General features: G+C 43.0%; 1 pseudogene; it reads right to left on the bottom strand.

Annotated features, from left to right (window-relative positions):
• Positions 1–11659: 11659 nt before the first annotated feature.
• Positions 11660–25791, bottom strand: part of LOC115149634 (leucine-rich repeat-containing protein 75A-like) — a 30205-nt pseudogene continuing 16073 nt past the window's right edge.

Raw genomic sequence — 25791 nt, 5'->3', positions numbered from 1 at the left:
AGCTAGTCATGATGGAGCATGTCATGATGGGCATCACATCCATCCATTTTGAGAAGGTCGAGAAATAATGTTGTTGATTAATCAATTATCAAAAGTTCACCTCTGACTTCAACTCATCTGGTTGCTTGTTAAATATTACACTAACTGGTTATTTAGCCTGGACCGCAGAATTTTGTTATTGATGAATATAAGTAAAGTGTATGCAGCTTCAACAATTTGACACTAGATGTCACTCAAATGCCACTTAATTGTATTTACATTTGACATTTTTGTCATTTAGCAGGTGGTCTTATGCAGAGCGACTTACATATAGTAAGTCATTCATCTTAAGTTAGCTAGGTGGGACAAACGCATCTCTCAGTCATAGTAAGTACATTTTTCCTCAAAAAGTACTTATCAGCAAAGTCAGTGCGAGTGTTAGTTCATGCTGTGGGATTATTTAAGGTATTCTTTGAAGAGTTACAGTTTCAGATGTTTTTGGAAAGGAATAAATGGAACCGAGTCAAACGTGGTTTCCATATGTTTGATACCGTTCCAGTTATTCCATCCAAGCCATTAAAATGAGCCTGTCCTCCTATAGCACCTCCCAACAGAACAGAAACCTCGTAGGGTAAAAGTTGAATACCCCTGTTGTAAAGCATGACCCTGCAGGATAAAGTCACTGCTTTGATGTTTTCAGAGAATGACAGGATGTTGTCTAGGGTCACGCCAAAGTTTATGTACTCTGGGAGGGGGACACCGTGGAGTTGTCAACCGTGATATAGAGGTCTTGGAGCGGGCAGGCCTTCCCCGGGAGGAAGAGCAGCTCCGTCTTGTCGAGGTTGAGCTTGAGGTGGTGGGCCGACAACCAAGCTGAGATATCTGCCAGGCACGCAGAGATGCGTCGCCACCTGGGTGTCAGAAGGGGGAAAGGAGAAAAGTAGTTGAGTGTCATCCGCATAGCAATGAAAGGAGAGACCATGTGAGGATATGATGGCGCCTAGTGACTTGGTTTATGGAGCGAAGAGGAGAGAGCCTAGAACCGAGCCCTGGGGGACACCAGTAGCGAGAGTACGTGGTGCACACACACATCCTCTCCACATCACCTGGTAGGAGTGGCCTGCCAGGTAGGATGCAATCAAAGAGTGTGCAGAGCCTGAGACGCCCAGCCCTGAGAGGGTTGAGAGGAGGATCTGATGGTTCACGGTGTCGAAGGCAGCGTATAGAGGAGAGCGAGTCAGCTTTGGCAGTGCGGAGAGCCTCCGTAACAGAGGAGAGCAGTCTCAGTTGAGTGACTTTTCTTGAAGCCTAGGGAAGACGTAAGGGGGAACCTACTAGGTTAGGACAGCAGTCATTATTACATTCATAATTAACAAGTAGTTATGTCATGTTACTTGTGAGGGCATTAATGAATTATATTCTACACATTGCTCTGTGAGTCTATGACATCAGACTCTCTCCACTGCCATCTCAATGGACAAAAAATGTGATGTCTTAATGCCTCGAAAAGAGATGGACTAGTTATTTTGAGGTAACATGGTGACACTTATGACAACATTTTGGCACACATTTAAACTTTCACAAACTTTCCTGTGTTTTTAATATATTTTTAAAGATATCATAAGTAGAAAATCATGATCTGTCCCATCTATAAACTACCTTGCTGATTTATTTGTATATTTTCCAAGTAGAACAAAAGCTATTGAAACTTGCTGGATTTTATAGGCTGGTTTCACAGACGCAGATTAAGCTTTGTCCAGGGCCCGTATCCACAGAGGATGGTAAATGATGGTGATGGAGTCTGCTGATGATGTTGTAGAGGGAAAGTCTGGAAACCAACGTGAGTCTTAGAGCCACTGGACTTCTCCTCTTCCATTCTGTGTAGCACCCACTTGGGTGATGCCCCAGCAGCTCTGGGTGCCAGAAAACTCACCACACAAAGTTCAGAATCGTAGGCAGTTATCCTCACTACCAGCCCTCTGCCTCAGCACTACTGTATTCCTCTCTCTCCCATTCCTCTCACGCTTCAGCCGACTCCTCAAATGATGTTCTCAGGAGATCAGGAATTGGCAGCCAGGTGAAACATTTTTTTTTACTGTGTCCAGATGCATTTTTTCAAACAAAAACATTAGCCAGCTAGCTAGCCATGACAAAAGTGTTAACCTGTTAGTCAATCTGAAAATCTGTGGCTCTAAAACATCAGATATATGCAATAAAAACTCAATGTTAAACAGACCTGCTGTTTTCAACTCTCTAGAGACAGCAGGAGCGGTAGACATACTCTCAATGATCGGCTATGAAAAGCCAACTGACATTTACTCCTGGGGTGCTGACCTGTTGCATCCTCGACAACTACTGTGATTATTATTTGACCATGCTGGTCATTTATGAACATTTGAACATCTTGGCCATGTTCTGTTATAATATCCACCCGGCATAGCCAGATGAGGATTGGCCACTCCTCATAGCCTGGTTCCTCTCTAGGTTTCTTACTAGGTTTTGGCCTTTCTAGGGAGTTTTTCCTAGCCACCGTGCTTCTACACCTGCATTGCTTGCTGTTTGGGGTTTTAGGCTGGGTGTCTGTACAGCACTTTGAGATATCAGCTGATCTAAGAAGGGCTATATACATACATTTGATTTGAATTTGATTTGAATGTTATCAAAAACAAAAAAGCTGATTTAAAAATCAGCAATTAAAAACACCTACAAAATAACAAAATATGTACACAGTAACATGAGCTCTGTGCTTATGCTGCTACTAGGGCACCATGCAAACTATAGAACAGTTATCTAAAATGCAAAACTGATCTTAGATCAGCATTCCTACTCTTAGATGCTTTGTGGATACAGACCAGGATTAAAACATTCTCATGTGAGATTCTCCATTGAAAGTTTTCTAATCCAGAGCTGTGTTCGAATACCCATACTTAATGAGTATATACACGACAGTGAGGGAAAATGTATTTCATCCCCTGCTGATTTTGTACGTTTGCCCACTGACAAAGAAAGAATCAGTCTATAATTTTAATGGTAGGTTTATTTGAACAGCGAGAGACAGAATAACAACAAAAAAATCCAGAAAAACGCATGTCAAAAATGTTATAAATTAATTTGCATTTTAATGAGGGAAATAAGTATTTGACCCCCTCTCAATCAGAAAGATTTCTGGCTCCCAGGTGTCTTTTATACAGGTAACGAGCTGAGATTAAGAACACACTCTTGAAGGGAGTGCTCCTAATCTCAGCTTGTTACCTGTATAAAAGACACCTGTCCACAGAAGCAATCAATCAATCAGATACCAAACTCTCCACCATGGCCAAGATCAAAGAGCTCTCCAAGGATGTCATGGACAAGATTGTAGACCTACACAAGGCTGGAATGGGCTACAAGACCATCGCCAAGCAGCTTGGTGAGAAGGTGACAACAGTTGGTGCAATTATTCGCAAATCTCCCTCGGCCTGGGGCTCCATGCAAGATCTCACCTCGTGGAGTTGCAATGATCATGAGAACGGTGAGGAATCAGCCCAGAACTACACGGGAGGATCTTGTCAATGATCTCAAGGCAGCTGGGACCATAGTCACTAAGAAAACAATTGGTAACACACTACGCTGTGAAGGACTGAAATCCTGCAGCGCCCGCGAGGTCCCCCTGCTCAAGAAAGCACATATACATGCCCTTCTGAAGTTTGCCAATGAACATCTGAATGATTCAGAGGACAACTGGGTGAAAGTGTTGTGGTCAGATGAGACCAAAATGGAGCTCTTTGGCATCAACTCAACTCGCCGTGTTTGGAGGAGGAGGAATGCTGCCTATGACCCCAAGAATACCATCCCCACCGTCAAACATGGAGGTGGAAACATTATGCTTTGGGGGTGTTTTTCTGCTAAGGGGACAGGACAACTTCACCGCATCAAAGAGACGATGGACGGGGCCATGTACCGTCAAATCTTGGGTGAGAACCTCCTTCCCTCAGCCAGGGAATTGAAAATGGGTCGTGGATGGGTATTCCAGCATGACAATGACCCAAAACACACGGCCAAGGCAACAAAGGAGTGGCTCAAGAAGAAGCACATTAAGGTCCTGGAGTGGCCTAGCCAGTCTCCAGACCTTAATCCCATAGAAAACTGTGGAGGGAGCTGAAGGTTCGAGTTGCCAAACACCAGCCTCGAAACATTAATGACTTGGAGAAGATCTGCAAAGAGGAGTGGGACAAAATCCCTCCTGAGATGTGTGCAAACCTGGTGGCCAACTACAAGAAATGTCTGACCTCTGTGATTGCCACCAAGTACTAAGTCATGTTTTGCAGAGGGGTCAAATACTTATTTCTCTCATTAAAATGCAAATCATTTTATAACATTTTTGACATGCGTTTTTCAGGATTTTTTGTTGTTGTTGTTATTCTGTCTCTCACTGTTCAAATAAACCTACCATTAAAATTATAGACTGATAATTTCTTTGTCAGTGGGCAAACATACAAAATCAGCAGGGGATCAAATACTTTTTTCCCTCACTGTACATACTATGTACTATTAGTACATTTTAGTATACTGTAAACAAACAGTATCCTTCCAGTTGAGCATACTAGCTCTTTGCCAGTCTACTGGAACATGATGCTGTTGCTATGCAACCTCTTACTAGCTAGTTAGCATAACAAATTACAAAATTGTGTTCTTAAATTCAATCTGAAGTGCCAAATTCCGCTCGTAAATTCAGACCCAGCTAGCACAGTGGATCTAGGCCGATTCCAGCTGAGAGTTGGGGCACTAGGCTGAGAGTCAGACTCGGCTGAAGTCATGTGGCCCGAGTCTGGGCCGCCTTCGGCAGTATTACTTATGGCTAGGATGTGGGGATTGGGCTCTGGCTGATTCCGGTGTGAGTTATCTGCACCAAATGTATTACTTGAGGCTCGGGCCGATTGGGGCTACTCTCTGGCAGATGATTACACGGGCTGCTTTATGTAATTAACATTCCATTACTTATTTTTCCATATTTTCTCTGATCAACAAAATACAATTAACATTTAAATGAAATTCTTTAAGAGTCCTGTGTAGTATTTTAGTATTTTGATACTTTGTGCAAGCCAATTGATAAGCATCAACAACTTTGTGGATGGAGCCTCCCGAGTGGCGCAGCAATCTAAGACACTCCAATCCAGTGCAAACTGTGTTGCAACAGATGCTGGTTCGAGACCCGCGCTGGCCGCGCCCGGGAGACCCATGAGGCGACGTACAATTGGCCTAGCGTCGTCCGATTTCGGGGAGGGTTTGGCAGGGATGTCCTTGTCCTATTGCGCTGTAGCGACTCCTGTGGCGGCCCACGCGCACGCACAGTGACATGGTCACCAGGTGTATGGTGTTTCCTCCGACACAAAATGTTTTTTTTTGTGGATGTGTATAATAGTCATATTTAAAATTACTAAATCGGGTAATTTTCTATACATTTATTTAAATTTGCATCCGGCCGTATCTGGGGGGATTCTGGTAAGATGCCGGCAAAGTCAGCTGAATTCCGGTAGACGGAAACGGCCTGATGTACTTGGGCCGATTCTGGGCAGTCATTCATTTTGATTCCCGGGCCGAGTGACGATACTTGATTCTGGGCCGATTCATTCAGTTCCGATACCCCAAAGAGGGCCGCTTCTGGGCCGATTCCTCATTGCTAGCTGGGGAACGTTGTCAGATTGTCCGTTTGTAAATTCAGAGTGTTTCGCTCTCGGAGCACACACTGGACGCCACGGCCAAGGAGTAGGGTTGATTTGAGTGTTCTGATCTTACAACGGCAGTCAAGCTAACGTTGGCTAGCTTGCGAGCTTCTCCCAGACACAAATGAGACCACTGACCATTTTACTCGCCCTAGCAGAGCTGGTTAGGCAGTTGTCATGTTATCCAGAGTGTTAATGACTGTAACTGTGTCGCTGGCATCAATTGAATTGCGCTTTTTTGCAGACGTTTACTGACACCGACCATATTCAACTGGTGTTGAGTGCTCTGAAATCGGAGTAGATAGCCAGAGCGAATTTACGAAAGCACCCGAATGTCGCTTGAGAACGCACAATGACTATACCATTTAGCTAAGCTAAGACTTACGGGAATAATCAAGTTAATAAACGATGGGTAGTTAGTTAGATAGCCTATAGTTAATATACTGGCAAGTTTTATGTATAAGTTGCCAACTAAGTTAGGTAGCTAGCTAACAACATACCGGTACATACTGCTGTAATGATATGCTATGTGGTTCGTAAGTACAGCGTAGGTAACAAATTATCAGCCAACATAAAGTGTAAGGTAACTTATTTGAAAAGTCATTACATTGCTCAACATTTTCTTAACATTTGTCATAATTAGTTAAAACAGTTAATTTATATCCGCTCTTGTTGTACTTCGGGTGCATATTTTCCGCCATTTTCTTCAAATCTGAAAATGATGTAAAGCCATGCCCAGTTCCTTAAGAATTGCATTATGGGCCCTAAAGTACGGAAATAGTGTCCTCTGTGTGTATACTTCATATTTTGGTGAATTTAGTACGACATCCGGGAACTTTTGGCATACTAACTATATCCATACTATGACCAATAAGCTTACTATATATTCAATTCACGTCACAAATAGTACAGTTAGTATGAGTATTCAAACACAGCTCAGGACTATGTGTTTGTGCCTGTTGTCGTGACTTTACTTTCATTAATCTGATGACTGTTATTTATCTAATCAACTAACTATGTTTAATTGTTAATTGATTAAATTAATCATGTAATAATTAACTCATTAGGATTTGGGACACCACGAGAGTGGTTCTTGAAAGAGTTAACATGTCCTGAATTAAACAAAGCTATTACATCCATAAACAGTCAACTTATCAATCATAACCTCGTATCATATCATCATTCTGAACAGTTGTATCCTCCTTGCATCCGAAAGAACCTGAGCCTTACTTATGATTCAGTACTACACAAATTGGTTTAATTATTTATTTACTAGCTAACTAAATGGTAACACAGGATAAACATACACACTTAATACATTAGAAACAGGTCCCAAGCGGACTGACAACAATATGGCGGCTTGTTACAAAAGACATGGAGAGAGAGAGGGAGAGAGAGAGAGAGAGAGAGAGAGAGGGAGAGAGAGAGAGAGGGGGAGAGAGAGAGGGAGAGGGAGACAGGAACAGAGACAGTGAACGTTGGTACATTTTGAAACTACTCTCACTTATACTTTGCACATGAACCGCCGCCCGCTTGGAGTAAAGAAATCGTGAATGTATTTACATGGAAATGCCTTGGTTCACCGTATATCTCTTTCGGAACCTGGCCTTCTTGGAAAGGGGGTTGGTTGAACATTTTCGCGGCACGCTTGTAAGGCTCTGATTGTCCAAAAGGGGTCCCCACCCGTCTTCTACGGTTGTTCTCTTCTGCAGTCGTCCGATATCCGATGACTTATTGTGTAGTCCTGAACAGAACTACAGAGCTTATTCTACTTCCATTCGCTCTGGCAGATGCTTATTTGAAGATAGGCTAGCCAGCCGTGTCGATGGTTCTCAATGGGGTGATGAGAGACTACGGTGATTTGAGAAGGGTAACGGTCACACATAAATTCACTTTTCGAGATAATTTACTAATCAGCCGTACCAGTGATTGTCCGGGAGGTGACTTTATCGTTTCTACCTCGTTGAGTGGTTTCAGAGTTCAAACCACTTTAAACGTGAGCTGCAGCTCAACATCTCTCTGGTCTGCTATGTTAATTCTTAACCCATCATTTTATACAGTTCATTCAAAAGGGCGGTTCCGTCAGGCTCACTGACCTCATTCAGGGGTGTGGCTTGTCACTTGTACAAAGTTATGTAAAACTATTATCTCTTATGGCTCCTAAAATCATATCCCTCTCTTAAAAACTCTAATAATTTTTCATATTTCATGCACAACACAGAGGATGCAAACTTTGTTCATGTAGTATGTATACTTTAAGTTACAGTATTTCCTCTAAAGTATAACATTTATGACATCACAAAATAACAACCAAACCGACATCAGTGTTCTTTTAGGTCACCTCTGACCATTTCCCACGTTCTATATTAGAAATATTGTTCCAGTATTCGCTTTAGAACATGTTCGAGTTTCGGCAGGAAAATGTCTGTGAAGCAAAGGCACATTCCTGTGGTGAACATTGGAGATAGAGATGCTGAATGTTCTGTCATTGATTTACAACAGGGTGTGAGCTGTCAACCCCCACCAGTTCCCTTCTCCCCCCTCTGCGGGTGAGAGGGGGTCTGGTTGAAGTTATTTATTGCCAAGCTGATCTGATCAATTTGGATCCTCACAGGACAGTCATGATACTGTAGTGAAAACGGTGTAGGTTACACATACACAGTGGCGTAAAGTACTTAAGTCGTTTTTTGGGGTATCTGTACTTTACTATTGATATTTTTGCCAACTTTTACTTCACTACATTCCTAAAAGAAAATAATCTTAACATTCAGTGAAAGTTAAGTTATTCAAAAAACTCAAAATAACCAATAATTTCCATTCTCAGAGCGTTAATAAAACCTTAATGGAAAACTTAAGGAATCAGTAAAATGTTCTTAGAACCTCCCTGCAACCTAAAAATAAACATTCCCAGAACAGTCAATGTTCACTTCTGTTGTCAGAACATTTAAAAAAAACATTCAGTTTTACCGGTCAGGAAACGTATGGCTTTGTTTCCACAACCAATGTGAAACTAAAAACATACGTTCCCCAAACTTCCAAAGAACCACGTTGGGGAGACATTGTCATTTAAATGCATAAAACATGCTGTAATGTAGGCCATAACATTAATCCACACTGGATGCAAACAAATCTCGCTCTAGTTTTTCCGTCGAAGAATGAAAAGAACAGGGAATAAAATACTGGTCATTAAAAAAACGTGTAGTATGTGCTATTTTACAGTATTTTTTTTAACATTGCTTGACAAGCTTGATGGAGGTTAGAATGACACCTTACCAGATGGGAAGTACTTACTGCCTGGTCCCAGATCTGTTTGTGTCTCCATTGCTCATGTTTGGCAATGGATGACAATGAGTGACAACCCACTGGGCACAAACTGGTGGAATTACATTTACATTTTAGTCATTTAGCAGACGCTCTTATCCAGAGCGACTTACAGTAGTGAATGCATACATTTCATACATTGTTTTCCGTACTGGTCCCCCGTGGGAATCGAACCCACAACCCTGGCGTGCAAACACCATGCTCTATCAACTGAGCCACACGGGACCACAATCAATGTTGTTTCAACGTAATTTGTCAACGTATTGTGACGTGGAATCTACGTGGAAAAAAGTAATCAATGTAAACTCTTGTTTTGATGGACAAATTTGAACCACATGATTATGTTATTATGGTAACCAAATTTGAACAGAGACAAACCGTGTATAAATTATGCTGAATTTGTACCTTTAACACAACGGCAGAACTTCAACGTTACATCGACTATCATAAAAAAAACAATAGGCTGGGCATTAACTCCTACTGGAGAATTGATCTATCTACAGCTACCGTTTGATCTCTCATCCAAGGTTTTAACCAAGCCCAGCCCAATAGCTATGTGATATCGTGAGAATGAATGTTGAGAAATATCCACTTAGCAACAATGAATCTATTTAGTTTTTATCGAATTCATTCCAAAAGGGTAGGTTTAGCAGAGCAGAGGAAATGTGACCATACTTTATCACTCATAAATCATCAATGATGCTATTTAGGCCTATATAGCATTTGCAAAGTCATGAACAGCTATTGTTTCAATTCAACCCAGGGTTAAATAAAAAATAGACAATACATAGGCCTAGGGTTTCAAGCTCTGGTTGATTTCAAATGTAATGATATTTAGTGAAATCTATCTCCTCAGAGGAGGAAGGGGAGGACCATCCTCCTCAGTGAATTTCATAGAAAATAAAAATTGTAAAACATTTAAAAAGTTATCCTTTTTAGATAAAACTATACTAAATATAATCACATCACCAAATAATTGATTCAAACACACTATTCTTCAAAGAAAGTCTACAGTAGCTTCAACAGCACTCTGTCGGGTAGCACTGTGGTGTAGCCGGAGGACAGCTAGCTTCTGTCCTCCTCTGGGTACATTGACTTCAATACAAAACCTAGGATGGTATGTATTTAATAGGCTAATGTCTACAAATTAATAATTGATATGTTGAACTCACGTCTCCATCTCATCCAAAAATCTAGTTAAGGAATAGGACTTGCTTGGTCTCTCATCTAAAACTTGTAGTCAGCAGAGTGTGAAGTCCCCACAGCATCCACTCACCATCTTCACCAACTCTCTATTCAGAGATCTCACAAAAAAAAGAGTGAGCAAGCAAGAGGTACTGTACGTGATCCATTCCAAACTCTCTCTCTCTCTCATTTTCATGTGCCAAGGTTGGTTGTGATGACCGACAAAGTCACATGTTATAGCTTCCATTCCAGTTCTATCATACTGCAATGAACATTGAATGCAGCTTATTCTCTTGTCCTAAATATGCTGCATACAGTTGGATCCATCCCACTTAGAGAGGGCATGGACACAGGGCACATCAATGGTACATTCAGTGAGTTGAAACGTCAAAACGTTTCATATTAAAAAAAAATGATACATAGAGCTGACATGATTCCCAATTACACGAGGGAAAATCCTTTCTGTTCTACAAAATGCATTTTTATATCAGAACGTTTTGTAACGCTGCACCCTTCTGAACAGACCCCTGAAAGAACAGGGAGTCTAAATTCTCGATGTTCTACAGGGGGCTCCCCTCGATGTACAGTGCTGTGAAAAAATATTTGCCCTTTTTCTAATTCTCTCTACTTTTGCACCTTTTTTTTCCTGAATGTTATCAGATCTTCAACCAAAACCTAATATTAGATAAAGGGAACCTAAGTGAACAAATAACACAACAATGACATACTTATTCATTAACAAAGTTATGCAACACCCAATGCCCCTGTGTAAAAATGTAACTGCCCCCTTAAACTCAATAACTGGTTGTGCCACCTTTAGCTGCAAAGACTCCAACCAAACTCTTCCTGTAGTTGTTGATCAGTTTCTCACGTCGCTGTGGAAGAATTTTAGCCCTCTCTTCTATGCAGAACTCCTTTAACTCAGCGAATTTGTGGGTTTTCAAGCATGAACTGCTCGTTTCAAGTCCTGCCACAACATCTCAATTGGGATTAGGTCTGGACTTTGACTAGGCCATTAAAAAACATCACATTTGAGAAGAATTCATGGTTCCTTCTATTAAGGCAAGTCATTCAGGTCCTGAGGCAGCAAAGCATCCCCAAACTATCACACTACCGCCATCATTCTTGACCATTGGTATAAGGTTATTACTGTGGAATGCAGTGTTTGGTTTTTGCCAGGCATAATGGGACCCATGTCGTCCAAAACTTTATACTTCTGACTCATCTGTCCGTAGAACATTCTTTCAAGAGTGTTGATGATCATCCAGGTACTTCCAGGTGATTTTTGGCAAACCTTTTGGACGAGATGGGTCCCATTATGTCTGGCGAATAGGGAATGGTGTCAGCTCTATTCATACGTTTCTATCTGCAACTTGCTGAATTTTTTATTTCACTCAATATACAGCCCCCCAAAAATGTTCAGGTCTGATTGGTTGACTAAGGGGACACGTGATCATCAGTCTCCCTTCCTATTGGCTGTTTGGATTGGCTGGATGATTATTCGCCAACGCCACTGTGTGCCACGCTCTTTAAATCTTTATGTCCTCCGTCTCCATTCACTGGATTCCTCATGTTACAGTCCCATATCTCGTCCTCTAACTCTTCTTCCTCCTCTTCCTCAGTATCGTCCAGTGTCCTCCATCCTTGCCACTCACCAGAGGTCCCATCCCCAGCTCCAGCCCTGCTTTCCCCCTTGAGTGGCCTGCCGTTGGAGTTCTCTCCATGGGCGTTGCCCCCCTGTCCCTGAGCCTCTCCCTGCTCCTCGATGGTGGGCAGCTTGCACTGCTTGGGGCAGCGCTTCCTTAGGCCCATGAGGAAGGGAAAAAATGTCCATGTTGTTGCCCAGGTCCATCCAGGTGAGGGCAGGGAAGCAGCACGGGTCCTTGAGGGTGTCGGTGAGCTGGCGAAGGACGGCACGCGTCAGCCGGTTGGCGTTGAGCGCCAGCATCTGGAGGCAGGGCACCGTGGCCAGCATTGGCACCAGCAGTAGCAGTGCCTGTGTAACAGAGTGAGTAGGATGAAGTTGCCCCCCGTCGCTGATGCATTTTCCCTACTAATGATTAAGGTTAAGGTTGGGGGAGGGGAAGCTGATCCTGGATCTGCACCTAAGGAAAACGTCACCCGGAGCATAACATAGTTGAACATGCATCCCTTGTATATTGTGACTTTCACCAAAATTGAGACACTAGTGTTTATATAGCACATAGTTGTTTGGAGACAACTGGCTAGGGGAGGTAACTGTGTCTGTGCATTAGTAGGGTGTAATTTCCTTCCTCTGGAGATATTCCAAGCTGCGCTGGAGATGGGTTACACCATGAAGATAAAACAAACTAACTAGAAACAATCTAGGGTTCAATCTCTGGGTTACACCATGGAGATAGAACTAACTAAACTCAGCAAAAAAAGAAACGTCCTCTCACTGTCAACTTAACATGAGTAAACATTTGTATGAACAGAACAAGATTCAACAACTGAGACATAAACTGAAGAAGTTCCACAGACATATGACTAACAGAAATGAAATAATGTGTCCCTGAACAAAGGGGGGGGTCAAAATCAAAAGTAACAGTCAGTATCTGGTGTGGCCACCAGCTGCATTAAGTACTGCAGTGCATCTCCTCCTCATGGACTGCAGCAGATTTGCCTGTTCTTGCTGCGAGATGTTACCCCACTCTTCCACCAAGGCACCTGCATGTTCCCGGATATTTCTGGGATTGAGATCTGGGCTCTTCGCTGACCATGGCAGAACACTGACATTCCTGTCTTGCAGGAAATCACGCACAGAACGGGCAGTATGGCTGGTGGCATTGTCATGCTGGAGGGTCATGTCAGGATGAGCCTGCAGGAAGGGTACCACATGAGGGAGGAGGATGTTTCCCTGTAACGCAAAGCGTTGAGATTGCCTCCAATGACAACAAGCTCAGTCCGATGATGCTGTGACACCGCCCCAGACCATGACGGACCCTCCACCTCCAAATCTATCCCGCTCCAGAGTACAGGCCTCGGTGTAACGCTCATTCCTTCGACGATAAACGCAAATCTGACCATCACCCCTGGTGAGACAAAACCACGACTCGTTAGTGAAGAGCATTTTTTGCCAGTCCTGTCTGGTCCGGCAATGGTGGGTTTGTGCCCATAGGCGACGTTGTTGCCAGTGATGTCTGGTGAGGACCTGCCTTACAACAGGCCTTCAAGCACTCAGTCCAGCCTCTCTCAGCCTATTGCGGACAGTCTGAGCACTGATGGAGGGATTGTGAGTTCCTGGTGTAACTCGGGCAGTTGTTGTTGCCATCCTGTACCTGTCCCGCAGGTGTGATGTTCGGATGTACCGATCCTGTGCAGGTGATGTTTCACGTGGTCTGCCACTGCGAGGACGATCAGCTGTCCATCCTGTCTCCCTGTAGCGCTGTCTTAGGCGTCTCACAGTACGGGCATTGCAATTTATTGCCCTGGCCACATCTGCAGTCCTCATGCCTCCTTGCAGCATGCCTAAGGCACAGTCACGCAGATGAGCAGGGACCCTGGGCATCGATCTTTGTGTTTTTCAGAGTCAGTAGAAAGGCCTCTTTAGTGTCCTACGTTTTCATAACTGTGACCTTAATTGCCTACCGTCTGTAAGCTGTTAGTGTCTTAACGACCGTTCCACAGGTGCATGTTCATTAATTGTTTATGGTTCATTGAACAAGCATGGGAAACAGTGTTTAAACACTTTACAATGAAGATCTGTGAAGTTATTTGGATTTTTACGAATTATCATTGAAGGACAGGGTCCTGAAAAAGGGACGTTTCTTTTTTTGCCGAGTTTAGAAGCAATCTAGGGTTTGATCCCTGTGGGTTACACAAGCTCTTGCTCAGTGTTGAATTTTCCTTTTAGAAGTGAAATACTATGATTTTTGGTTCAACTGACAATCGGTCATAGTCATGAAATATTTTATACAAGCTGTATTTGTAATATTGAGACGTTTTCATATGACCTGGTCCGTGAGCTCGATGAAGCCCAACTCGAGGCTTCGCATACAGGCGGCATGCAGACAGAGGTGGGCAGCCAGGCGCTCCATGTCCCATACACCCAGTGGCACTCCAGAGAGGTCCACGGCATCGCCCACGGGAGGGGAAGAGAGGGCGACTTTCAGACTGGGGAGAGGAGACGCATTAATATCCTATATCAGGAGAAAAATAAGATAATGTCCTTGTGCACAGCAGAGTCTTGTTCCAAGTCTAATAAATGACCAGAGCACATATATTTGTAAAATATACACTTTTAACACACACAATTTTAAAAGTACACCAAAAATGAGGGGTCAAATGACACTGAAAGTGAACACACACACACACACACACACACACACACACAGTCACTAATGACTGTCTGCTAAATGACAGCCTGCTCTCAGGTGAGCTTACTGATTCAGGGGGATTGAGAGGGCACTTGGTTGGCTTCTGAGGTCAGGGCTGCGTTTCAATGAAAAGGAATGAGGCTAGGGAGAAATTATGGAAACTTACAGTGCCTTCAGAAAGTATGCATACCTGTTCACTTATTCCACATTTTGTGTTACAGCGTGAATTCAAAATTGATCAAATAGATTTTTATTCTCACCCCCCTACACACAATACCCCATAATGACAATGTGAAAACATGTTTTTAGAAATTGTAGCAAATGTATTGAAAATTAAATACAGAAATATCTAATTTCCATAACACCCCTGAGTCAATAGATGTTAGAATCACCTTTTGCAGCGATTATAGCTGTGAGTCTTTTTTGGGTAAGTCTCTAAGAGCTTTGCACACTTGGATTGTACAATATTTGCCCATTATTATTTTCTAAATTCTTCAAGCTCTGTTATATTGGTTGTTGATCATTGCTAGACAACCATTTTCAAGTCATGCCATAGATGTTCAAGCAGATTTAAGTCAAAACTATAACTCAGCCACTCAGGAACATTCACTGTGTTCTTGGTAAGCAACTCCACTGTAGATCTGGCCTTGTGGTTTAGGTTATTGTCCGGCTGAAAGGTGAATTAATCTCCCAGTGTCTGGTGGAAAGCAGATAACCAGGTTTTCCTCTAGGATTTTGCCTGTGCTTAGCTCCATTCTGTTTATTTTTTATCCTGAAAAAATCCCCCAGTCCTTAATGATTACAAGCATACCATAACATGATGTAGCCACAACTATGCTTGAAAATATGGAGAGTGGTACTCAGTAATGTGTTTTATTGGATTTGCCCCAAACATAACGCTTTGTATTCAGGACAAAAAGTGTTTCGCAGTATTACTTTAGTGCCTTGTTGCAAACAGGATGCATGTTTTGGAATATTTTTATTCTGTACAGGCTTCCTTCTTTTCACTCTGTCAATTAGGTTAGTATTGTGGAGTAACAACAATGTTGATCCATCCTCAAGTTTGTCCTGTCACAGCCATTAAACTCCATGTAACTATTTTAAAGTCACCATGGTGAAATCCCTGAGCGGTTTCCTTCCTCTCCAGCAAGGGCATTAGGAAGGACACCTGTATCTTTGTAGTGACTGAGTGCATTGATACACCATCCAAAGTGTAATTAATAACTTCACCATGCTCAAAGGGATATATTCAAACTCTGCTTTTTTTGTTTTTACCCATCTACCAATAGGTGCCCTTCTTTGCGAGGCATTGGAAAACCTCCCTGGTCTTTGTAGTTGAATCTGTGTTTGCAATTCACTGCTCGACTGAGGGACCTTACAGATAATTGTATGTGTGGGGGTACAGAGATGAGGTACTCATTCAAACATCATGTTAGACACCATTATTGCACAGTGAGTCCATGCAACATATTGTGTGACTTGTTAATAAGCACATTTTAACACCTGAACTTATTTAGACTTGCCATAACAAAGGGGATGAATACTTATTGTCTCAAGACATTTCAGCTTTCCATTTTTTATTAATTCGTTTTAAAAAAATAAGAAGTAAAACAAAATTCCACTTTGACATTATGGGGTATTGTGTGTAGGCCAGCGACAAAAACTCTAAATTTAATCAATTTTAAATTCAGGCTGTAACACACCAACATTTTGAAAAAGGCAAGGGGTGTGAATACTTTCTGAAGGTAATGTGATCACATTAGGCTTGGGCAGTATAGGCATACCGGGGTATTTTCAAATACCCATGGTATGATTTACAAAACAGTCAATACACAGTTTGAACTTTATTTTCTTGTTTTTTTCATCAATTTTAATATTTGATTTTTTTAAATAAATACAGTTGAAGTCGGAAGTTTACATACATTTAGGTTGGAGTCATAAAAACTTGTTTTTCTACCACTCCACAAATTTCTTGTTAAACTATAGTTTGGCAAGTCGGTTAGGACTGTCACATCCTGGCCAGTGAAAAGGGTCATTTGCCATAGTAGAATGGTCAGGGCGTGGCAGGGGGGTTGTTTTGTGTGTTTTGGGGTTTGTTTGTTTCCAGGGGAATGTGTTCTAGTTTTCATTTTCTATGTTTTGTTTTCCAGGTTTGGCCGAGTATGGTTTCCAATCAGAGGCAGGTGTCTTTCGTTGTCTCTGATTGGAAGCCATACTTAGGCAGCCTGTTTTCCTTTGGGTTTTGTGGGTGGTTGTTTTTCGTATAGTCGTGGTACCTTACGGAACTGTTGTTTGTCGTTTGTTTATTTTGTTTAAGTGTTCTCTCATTAATAAAAGATGAGCACTCAACACGCTGCGCCTTGGTCTTATCCTTTCGACGCATGTGACAAGGACATCTACCTTGTGCATGACACAAGTACATTTTCCAACAATTGTTTACAGACAGATTATTTCACTTATAATTCAGTGTATCACAATTCCAGTGGGTCAGAAGTTTACATGCACTACGTTAACTGTGCCTTTAAACAGCTTGGAAAATTCCAGAGAATGATGTTATGGCTTTAGAAGCTTCTGATAGGCTAATTCACATCATTTGAGCCAATTGAAGGTGTAGCTGTGGATGTATTTCAAGGGCTACCTTCAAACTCAGTGCCTATTTGCTTGACATCATGGGAAAAATCAAAAGAAATCAGCCAAGACCTCAGTAAAAAAAGAACTGTAGACCTCCACTAGCCTGGTTCATCCTTGGGAGCAATTTCCAAATGCATGAAGGTACCACGTTCATCTGTACAAACAATAGCACACAAGTATAAACACCATGGGACCACGCAGCCGTCATACCGCTCAGGAAGGAAACGCGTTCGGTCTCCTAGAGATGAACATACTTAGGTGTGAAAAGTGCAAATCAATCCCAGAACAACAGCAAAGGACCTTGTGAAGATGCTGGAGGAAACAGGTACAAAAGTATCTATATCCACAGTAAAACGAGTCCTATAATCGACATAACCTGAAAGGCTGCTCAGCAAGGAAGAAGCCACTGCTCCAAAACCGCCATAAAAAAAGCCAGACTACGGTTTGCAAATGCACATGGGGACAAAGATCATACTTTTTGGAGAAATGTCCTTTGGTCTGATGAAACAAAAATAGAACTGTTTGGCCATAATGACCATTATGTTTGGAGGAAAAAGGGGGATGCTTGCAAGCCGAAGAACACCATCCCAACCATGAAGCACGGGGGTAGCAGCATCATGTTGTGGGGGTGCTTTGCTGCAGGAGGGACTGTTACACTTCACAAAATTGATGGCATCATGAGACAGGAAAATGATGTGGATATATTGAAGCAACATCTCAAGACATCAGTCAGCAAGTTAAAGCTTGGTCACAAATGGGTCTTCCAAATGGACAATGACCCCAAGCATACTTTCAAAGTTGTGGCAAAATGGCTTAAGGACAACAAAGTCGAGGTATTGGAGTGGTCATCACAAAGCCCTGACCTCAATCCTTAAGAAAATTTGTGGGCAGAACTGACAAAGCGTGTGCGAGCAAGGAGGCCTAGAAACCTGACTCCGTTACACCAGCTCTGTCAGGAGGAATGGGCCAAAATTCACCCAACTTATTGTGGGAAGCTTGTGGAAGGCTGGCTACCTGAAACATTTGACCCAAGTTAAACAATTTAAAGGCAATGCTACCAAATACTAATTGAGTGTATCTGACACACGGGAATGTGATGAAAGAAATAAAAGCTGAAATAAATCTCTCTCTACTATTATTCTGACATTTCACATTCTTAAAATAAAGTGTTGATCCTAACTGACCTAAGACAGTGAATATTTACTTGGATTAAATGTCAGGAATTGTAAAAAAAAAAAGTAGTTTAAATGCATTTGGCAAAGGTGTATGTAAACTTCCAACTTCAACTGTACATGCAGTCAACTTGTGCACTATATAAAGCAGATTGCATTCCTAATTTCACCTGTTTTATTTTTTTCTCAATTTGAAGCCATTCCCCAAAGCAGCTGATTGAGCCAATGACATGGTATGTTTGTTTACAAAGAGCACATCGAGAAAACAGAAGTATCGTGATGTGACGATCCACTTGTGTGCAGTGAAAGAGAGGTGACCAAGTAACATTTGAAATTCACTAATGTTTGCCAGCTAATTATGTTAAAAGTACATGTTAACTACAGTGGAGGCTGGTGGCAGGAGCTATAGGAGGATGGGTTCATTGTAAATCAAATACATTTTATTGGTCACATACACATGGTTAGCAGATGTTCATGCGAGTGTAGTGAAATGCTTGTGCTTCTAGTTCCGACCATGCAGTAATATCTAACAATTTCACAACAACTACCTTATATACACACAAGTGTAAAGGAATGATTAAGAATATGTACATATAAATATATGGATGAGCGATGGCCGAACGGCATAGGCAAGATGCAGTAGATGGTATAGAGTACAGTATATAAATATGTGATGAGTAATGTAGGGTATGTAAACATTATTTACAGTGGCATTGTTTAAGTGACTAGTGATACATGTATTACATCCAATTATTAAAGTGGCTAGAGATTGAGTCTGTATGTTGGCAGCAGCCATTCAGTGTTAGTGATTTAGCTGTTTAACAGTCTGTGATGGCCTTGAGATAGAAGCCGTTTTTCAATCTCTCGGTCCCAGCTTTGATGCACCTGTACTGACCTCGCCTTTTGGATGACAGCGGGGTGAACAGGCAGTGGCTCGGGTGGTTGTTGTCCTTGATGATCTTTTTGGCCTTCCTGTGACATCAGGTGGTGTAGGTGTCCTAAAGGGCAGGTAGTTTGCCCCAGGTGATGTGTTGTGCAGACCACACTACCCTCTGGAGAGCCTTGCGGTTGTGGGCAGAGCAGTTGCCATACTAGGCGGTGATACAGCCCGACAGGATGCTCTCGATTGTGCATCTGTAAAAGTTTGAGTGTTTTTGGTGACAAGCCAAATTTCTTCAGCCTCCTGAGGTTGAAGAGGCGCTGTTGCGCCTTCTTCACCACGATGTCTGTGTGGGTGGATCATTTCAGTTTGTCCATGATGTGTACGCCGAGGAACTTAAAACTTTCCACCATCTCCACTACTGTCCCGTTGATGTGGATAGGGGGGTGCTCTCTCTGCTGTTTCCTGAAGTCCACGATCATCTCCTTTGTTTTGTTGACGTTGAGTGGGAGGTTATTTTCCTGACACCACACTCCGAGGGCCCTCACCTCCTCCCTGTAGGCCGTCTCGTCGTTGTTGGTAATCAAGCCTACCACTGCAGTGTCGTCTGCAAACTTGATGATTGAGTTGGAGGCATGCATGGCCACGCAGTCATGGGTGAACAGGGAGTACAGGAGAGGGCTGAGAATGCACCCTTGTGAGGCCCCAGTGTTGAGGATCAGCGGAGTGGAGATGTTGTTTCCTACACTCGCCAACTGGGGGAGGCCCGTCAGAAAGTCCAGGACCCAGTTGCACAGGGCGGGGTCGAGACCCAGGGTCTCGAGCTTAATGACGAGTTTGGAGGGTACTATGGTGTTGAATGCTGAGCTGTAATCGATGAACAGCATTCTTACATAGGTATTCCTCTTGTCTGGATGGGTTAAGGCAGTGTGCAGTGTGATTGCGATTGCGTCGTCTGTGGACCTATTGGGGCGGTAAGCAAATTGGAGTAGGTCTCGGGTGTCAGGTAGGGTGGAGGTGATATGAGCCGTGACTAGTCTCTCAAAGCACTTCATGATGACGGAAGTGAGTGCTGCAGGGCGATAGTCGTTTAGCTCAGTTACCTTAGCTTTCTTGGGAACAGGAACAATGGTGGCCCTCTTGAAGTATGTGGGAACAGCAGACTGGGATTGATTGAATATGTCTGTAAACACACCAGCCAGCTGGTCTGCGCATGCTCTGAGGATGCGGCTAGGGATGCCGTCTGGGCCGGCAGCCTTGCGAGGATTAACACGTTTAAATGTTTTACTCACGTTGGCTGTGGTGAAGGAGAGCCCGCAGGTTTTGGTAGCGGGCCGTGTCAGTGGCACTGTATTGTCTTCAAAGCGAGCAAAGAAGTTGTTTAGTTGGTCTGGGAGCAAGATGTCGGTTTCCGCGACGGGGCTGGTTTTCTTTTTGTAGTCCGTGATTGACTGTAGACCCTGCCACATACGTCTTGTGTCTGAGCCGTTGAATTGCGACTCTACTTTGTCTCTATACTGACGCTTAGCTTGTTTGATTGCCTTGGAGGGAATAGCTACACTGTTTGTATTCGGTTATGTTTCCGGTCGCCTTGCCATGATTAAAAGCAGTGGTTCGCGCTTTCAGTTTTGCGCGAATGCTGCCAACAATCCACGGTTTCTGGTTGGGGAAGGTTTTAATATTCCCTGTGGGTACCACATCACCGATTCACTTGCTAATAAACTCGCTCACCGAATCAGCGTATACATCAATAATATTGTCCGATGCTATCCGAAAATTATCCCAGTCCACGTGATCGAAGCAATCTTGAAGCTTGGAATCCGATTGGTGGGACCAGCGTTGAACAGACCTGAGCACGGGCGTTTCCTGTTTTAGTTTCTGTCTATAGGCTGGGAGCAACAAAATGGAGTCGTGGTCAGATTTGCCGAAAGGAGGGCGAGGGATGGCTTTGTATGCGTCGTGGAAATTAGAGTAGCAATGGTCCAGAGTTTTACCAGCCCGGGTCGCGCATTCGATATGCTGATAAAATGTAGGGAGCCTTGTCTTCAGATTAGCCTTGTTAAAATCCCCAGCTACAATACATGCAGCCTCAGGATATGTGGTTTCCAGTTTGCATAGAGTCCAATTAAGTTCTTTCAGGGTCGTCGAGGTGTCTGCTTGGGGGGTGATATACACGGCTGTGATTATAATCGAAGAGAATTCTCTTGGTAGATAATGCGGTCGGCATTTGATCGTAAGGAATTCTAGGTCAGGTGAACAAAAGGACTTGAGTTCCTGTATGTTGTTATGATCACACCATGACTTGTTAATCATAAGGCATACCCCCGCCCTTCTTCTTACCAGAGAGATGTTTGTTTCTGTCGGCGCGATGCGTGAAGAAACCGGGTGGCTGTACCGACTCTGATAATGTATCCCGAGTGAACCATGTTTCCGTGAAACAAAGAATGTTACAATCTCTGATGTCTCTCTGGAAGGCAACCCTTGCTCGAATTACGTCTACCTTGTTGTCAAGAGACTGGACATTGGCGAGTAGTATACTCGGGAGCGGTGGGCAATGTGCCCTTCTACGGAGCTTGACCAGAAGACCGCTCCGTCTGCGGCGCCGTTGTTTTGGGTCGCTTACTGGGATCGGATCCATTGTCCTGGGTGGTGGTCGGTCCAAAACAGAGGATCCGCTTCAGGAAAGTCAAATTCCTGGTCGTAATGTTGGTAAATTGACATTGCTCTTATATCCAATATTACATACAGCCGGGAGGAACTAAGACTTAAGATTTCCTGGGGTAACAGTGTAAAAAATTATACGTAAAGAACAAAATACTGCATTGTTTCCTAAGAACGCGAAGCAAGGCGTCCTTCTCTGTCGGCGCAAAGAGAGTTAATGGCTGGAATGGAAAATATGGAATGGAGTCAAATGTGATTTCCATATGTTTGATGAGCTTGTTACCATTCCATTACGGCCATTACAATGAGCCCGTCCTCCCATCAGCCTCCACTGGTTAACTATCTAAGATGTGCCAAATCAATTCTCTCCAGCTCAGGGTACCAGTTGTGCATTTGGTTTGCTAACTTGCTTGCTAAGTGGTTAGCTTGCAAGATCAAGCTTCTTGGTTACAGCAGAGACAATCAATCCCCTTCCTGGATCAAGATCCCTGCTACCTAATATTTGTTTGTGCATGCAACAAACTGAGTAGCCTTTTAAGAAATTGTACTAACTTTATGAGCTGGGTTATCGGTCTTTGCGATTTGTTTTTGTTTGCGCTTGTTAGCTTTTAGCTAGTGTCCGCTATGGGAATAGTACTTTGCTAGCCTTCAATTGTTTTTTTTACATTTGGAAAGAAATAGCAGTATACGCCGGTATGGTACAGGAATGGTATGACGGTATAAAAATCTGGACACCACTCAACCCTCGATCACATTGTCATCTTGCACCCCGGTGTATTACCAGACAAAGATATGTGAGGGATAAAACTCAGAAATTCATATTCGTCTTTATCTCGATGATTAGAGGTTCCAAAACTGGAGACGTTCCAAAAAGGGACCACTCCCCTCCCGTCCTCTCCTATCTCTGTGTCAGCACGAATTGCCTCCTGACGAGGGGCAGGGAACTTATTTTAACGGAGCTTAATGCTAGAAAATGAAATTTTACTCAATTAATGCCTCATCATCTCCAGACATAGTGGGCAGAAGATCGGTTCCCGTTCCCGTATTCCAGATGATAGAAGTTGCCTATCACTGTTGATCCAGAATCAGATATATTTCATCCTCCTAATAGTTACGGCTAGGTTTGATGGTAAGATAACCTGATCCTATATCTGAGGTTAGGGCCTTTACATTACCACAAGCAGAAAGGTAGTGATTGGTCTGAATTTACATTGGGTCACCTGCCACTGTAGTAGAAAGTATGTTTGTATCATCCTAATACGGTAGTATGCGTTTGTAAGTGTAACAGAGGTGGTTCTGAACCATGCTCGGTGGTAAGTAACCTTGCCTGAGACCTGAAAACATGCGTTGGCTTCCCAAGCGAATGCATAGGCTTTAGTTCAACAGGCTAACACAGTTTTGTGGAACATAGAAGACTACAGGTATTTGAGAGAATTGGGGCATACACTGAGTGTACAAAGTATTAGGAACACATTCCTAATATTGAGTTGCACCCCCTTTTGCCATCAGAACAGCCTCAATTCATCGGGGCATGGACTCTGCAAGGTGTTGAAAGTGTTCCACAGGGATTCTGGCCCATATTGATTCCAATGCTTCCCACAGTTGTGTCAAGTTGGCTGGATGTCCTTTGGTTGGTGGACCATTCTTGATACACACAGGAAACTGTATGTCACATGCGCCAAATACAACAAGTGTAGACTTTACCTTGAAATGCTTACTTACGAGCCCTTAACCAACAATGCAGTTAAAAAGTATGACAATTAATAGATACAAATAATATAGTAACACAATAAAATAACAATGACGAGGCTATATACATGCTACATACAAAGAGTACAGGTACCTAATCAGTGTACTAGGGTATGAGGTAGTTGGGGTGATTGAGGTAATATGAACATGTAGGTATGGGGTGAAAAGCAGAAAGTCCGCGTAGCCATTTAATGAACTGTTCAGCAGCTGCGGAACATCCCCTGAATTCATCCCCGATATAGAGACTGTGAGTAGGTATTGTGAGGGTACTTGGATTAGAAAGGAGACATTTTCTGCACCATATAGGTACAACTGGCAGCCGGAATCTCTTTCAGGATATCATGCACTAGCATTAGCATGCGCAACACACACACTTTTTTCTGCACAATAGTTACTGTAAAAAGGTGCTGCTAGCATCTGGAATCCCTTAGAGTATATCAAGCCCTACCATTAGCACAACAAACGAGTATCTCCCAGTTGCAGAGGCATCCAAACAATGCGGTGGCTGCACTAAGCCTGGGGTTAAGTGCTAGCGCCATGTGCCGGGGAAGAGGGAGACGGGTGCGAACACGAACATACAGAAGCAGCCAGGAGAGAGAGAGCTACGTTGAAGCTAATCGCATTAGTACAGTAGTACAAGCCTTTCACATTCCTTCCAGCTTATTCCCCCGTAACAATAGCAGAGAATGAGAGGAATTCTTAGGGGGGATGGCGAGGGAGACGGAGCGAGAGACAGAGAGTGTTCCAGAACATGTGGGTCTCTGACCTCCTCCTGCCCCCAGCATGGCAGTACACAGTCACACACACACTTTTCTCTGTTGTGAAGGAACCCACTAAAGCTGGCTAGAGATTTCATCGCTCTTCTTTATCTAGCTAACTGTCATCTCATTTTCTCTTATTTTCTTCCTGTGTACCCAACACATTATCACAAATTATTGTGAAATAGACAAATTACTTATTTGAAATTCGTGACAGGCACACGAAAACACTTTTTTTCTGCCTAATAATTTCCTTATAAGGCATGTGTCCAGTACGCAATATTCTTCATAAAGAATTCTAATTCCAAGGCTAGGGTTTAGGGTTTAGGGATAAGACAAATCAGAATACGTTTTTTCCTCCCCCAAAATAGTTCCGTCTCACGACTCCCGAGCATGAAATGTTCAATGTGCTGCGTGGCTATAATGACGAAAAACAGATTCCATGGAATCGAATAGTGGACTTTTGCACAGATGGGGCTCCATCTATGGCAGGATGGCAGGCAGGCCTGTGCACTCTAGTTCTGAATGTGTCTCCCTCTGCCATATGGACGCATTGTATTATACACTGAGCAACTGGCGGCAAAAGAGCTGAGCACAGAACTCTGAGATATACTGCAGCGGGTTAACTTCGATTGTAATCGCCATTAAACCCCATCCACTGTGCAAAAATATGTGGAGATTACATAATGACAGATTTGTTTTTCACATGGTTGGGGGTCACAAAAATTTTCAGATGGGGTTATATAACAAAAAGGTTTGGGAAGCCCTGGGTTAGGGTTAGCTAACATGCTAGCAAAATAGTTAAAAACTTGTAAGTAGTTGCAAAATTGCTAAAATGCTAAAGTTGTCCATCATGTGATTCAAACCTTTGGGTTGCTAGATCTTCCTGTTAAATTCCCACCCATTCTCCCTGACCGACCAACCTCCCTCCTATTGTTTCTGTCTTAAGTAACCTACTGCCTTCATCTGTGATTGAAATGCACTGTATAAGAATAGTGTGGTGGCAATTTTTTTTCTGCGTGTCTGTCACTATTTTGTTTTCACAATAATTTGTGATAGTGAGTTGGTGTACCACAATTCAGCTTTTAGCTGCTAATGTGTACAAGATTACCTATAAACATTCTTGCATGCGTGTTTGTAGTTGACACTGTACTAGGTGTGCGTCCCAAATAGCATCATATTCCCTATACAGTATAGTCCATTACTTTTGACCACACTACTTTTGACCAGAACCTCATGGGCCTTGGTCAAAAGTTGTGCAGTATGTAGGGAATAGGGTGACATTTGAGACGCACAGAGGTGTTTGAGTGGGAAGAAGTATTAGTGAGTGTGTTCCCCACCTGTGTGGCGGGGGCAGCTGCGGAGGTAAAGTGATGATCCATTAACCTGTGAAGAGCTATTGTCTTATCCGTCTCT

This window comes from Salmo trutta, chromosome 15 (assembly GCF_901001165.1).
Source record: "Salmo trutta chromosome 15, fSalTru1.1, whole genome shotgun sequence".
Classification (NCBI taxonomy): Eukaryota; Metazoa; Chordata; class Actinopteri; order Salmoniformes; family Salmonidae; genus Salmo; species Salmo trutta.
The sequence above is the reverse complement of the archived record's forward strand: the minus strand, read 5'-3'. Positions and strand labels throughout refer to the sequence as shown.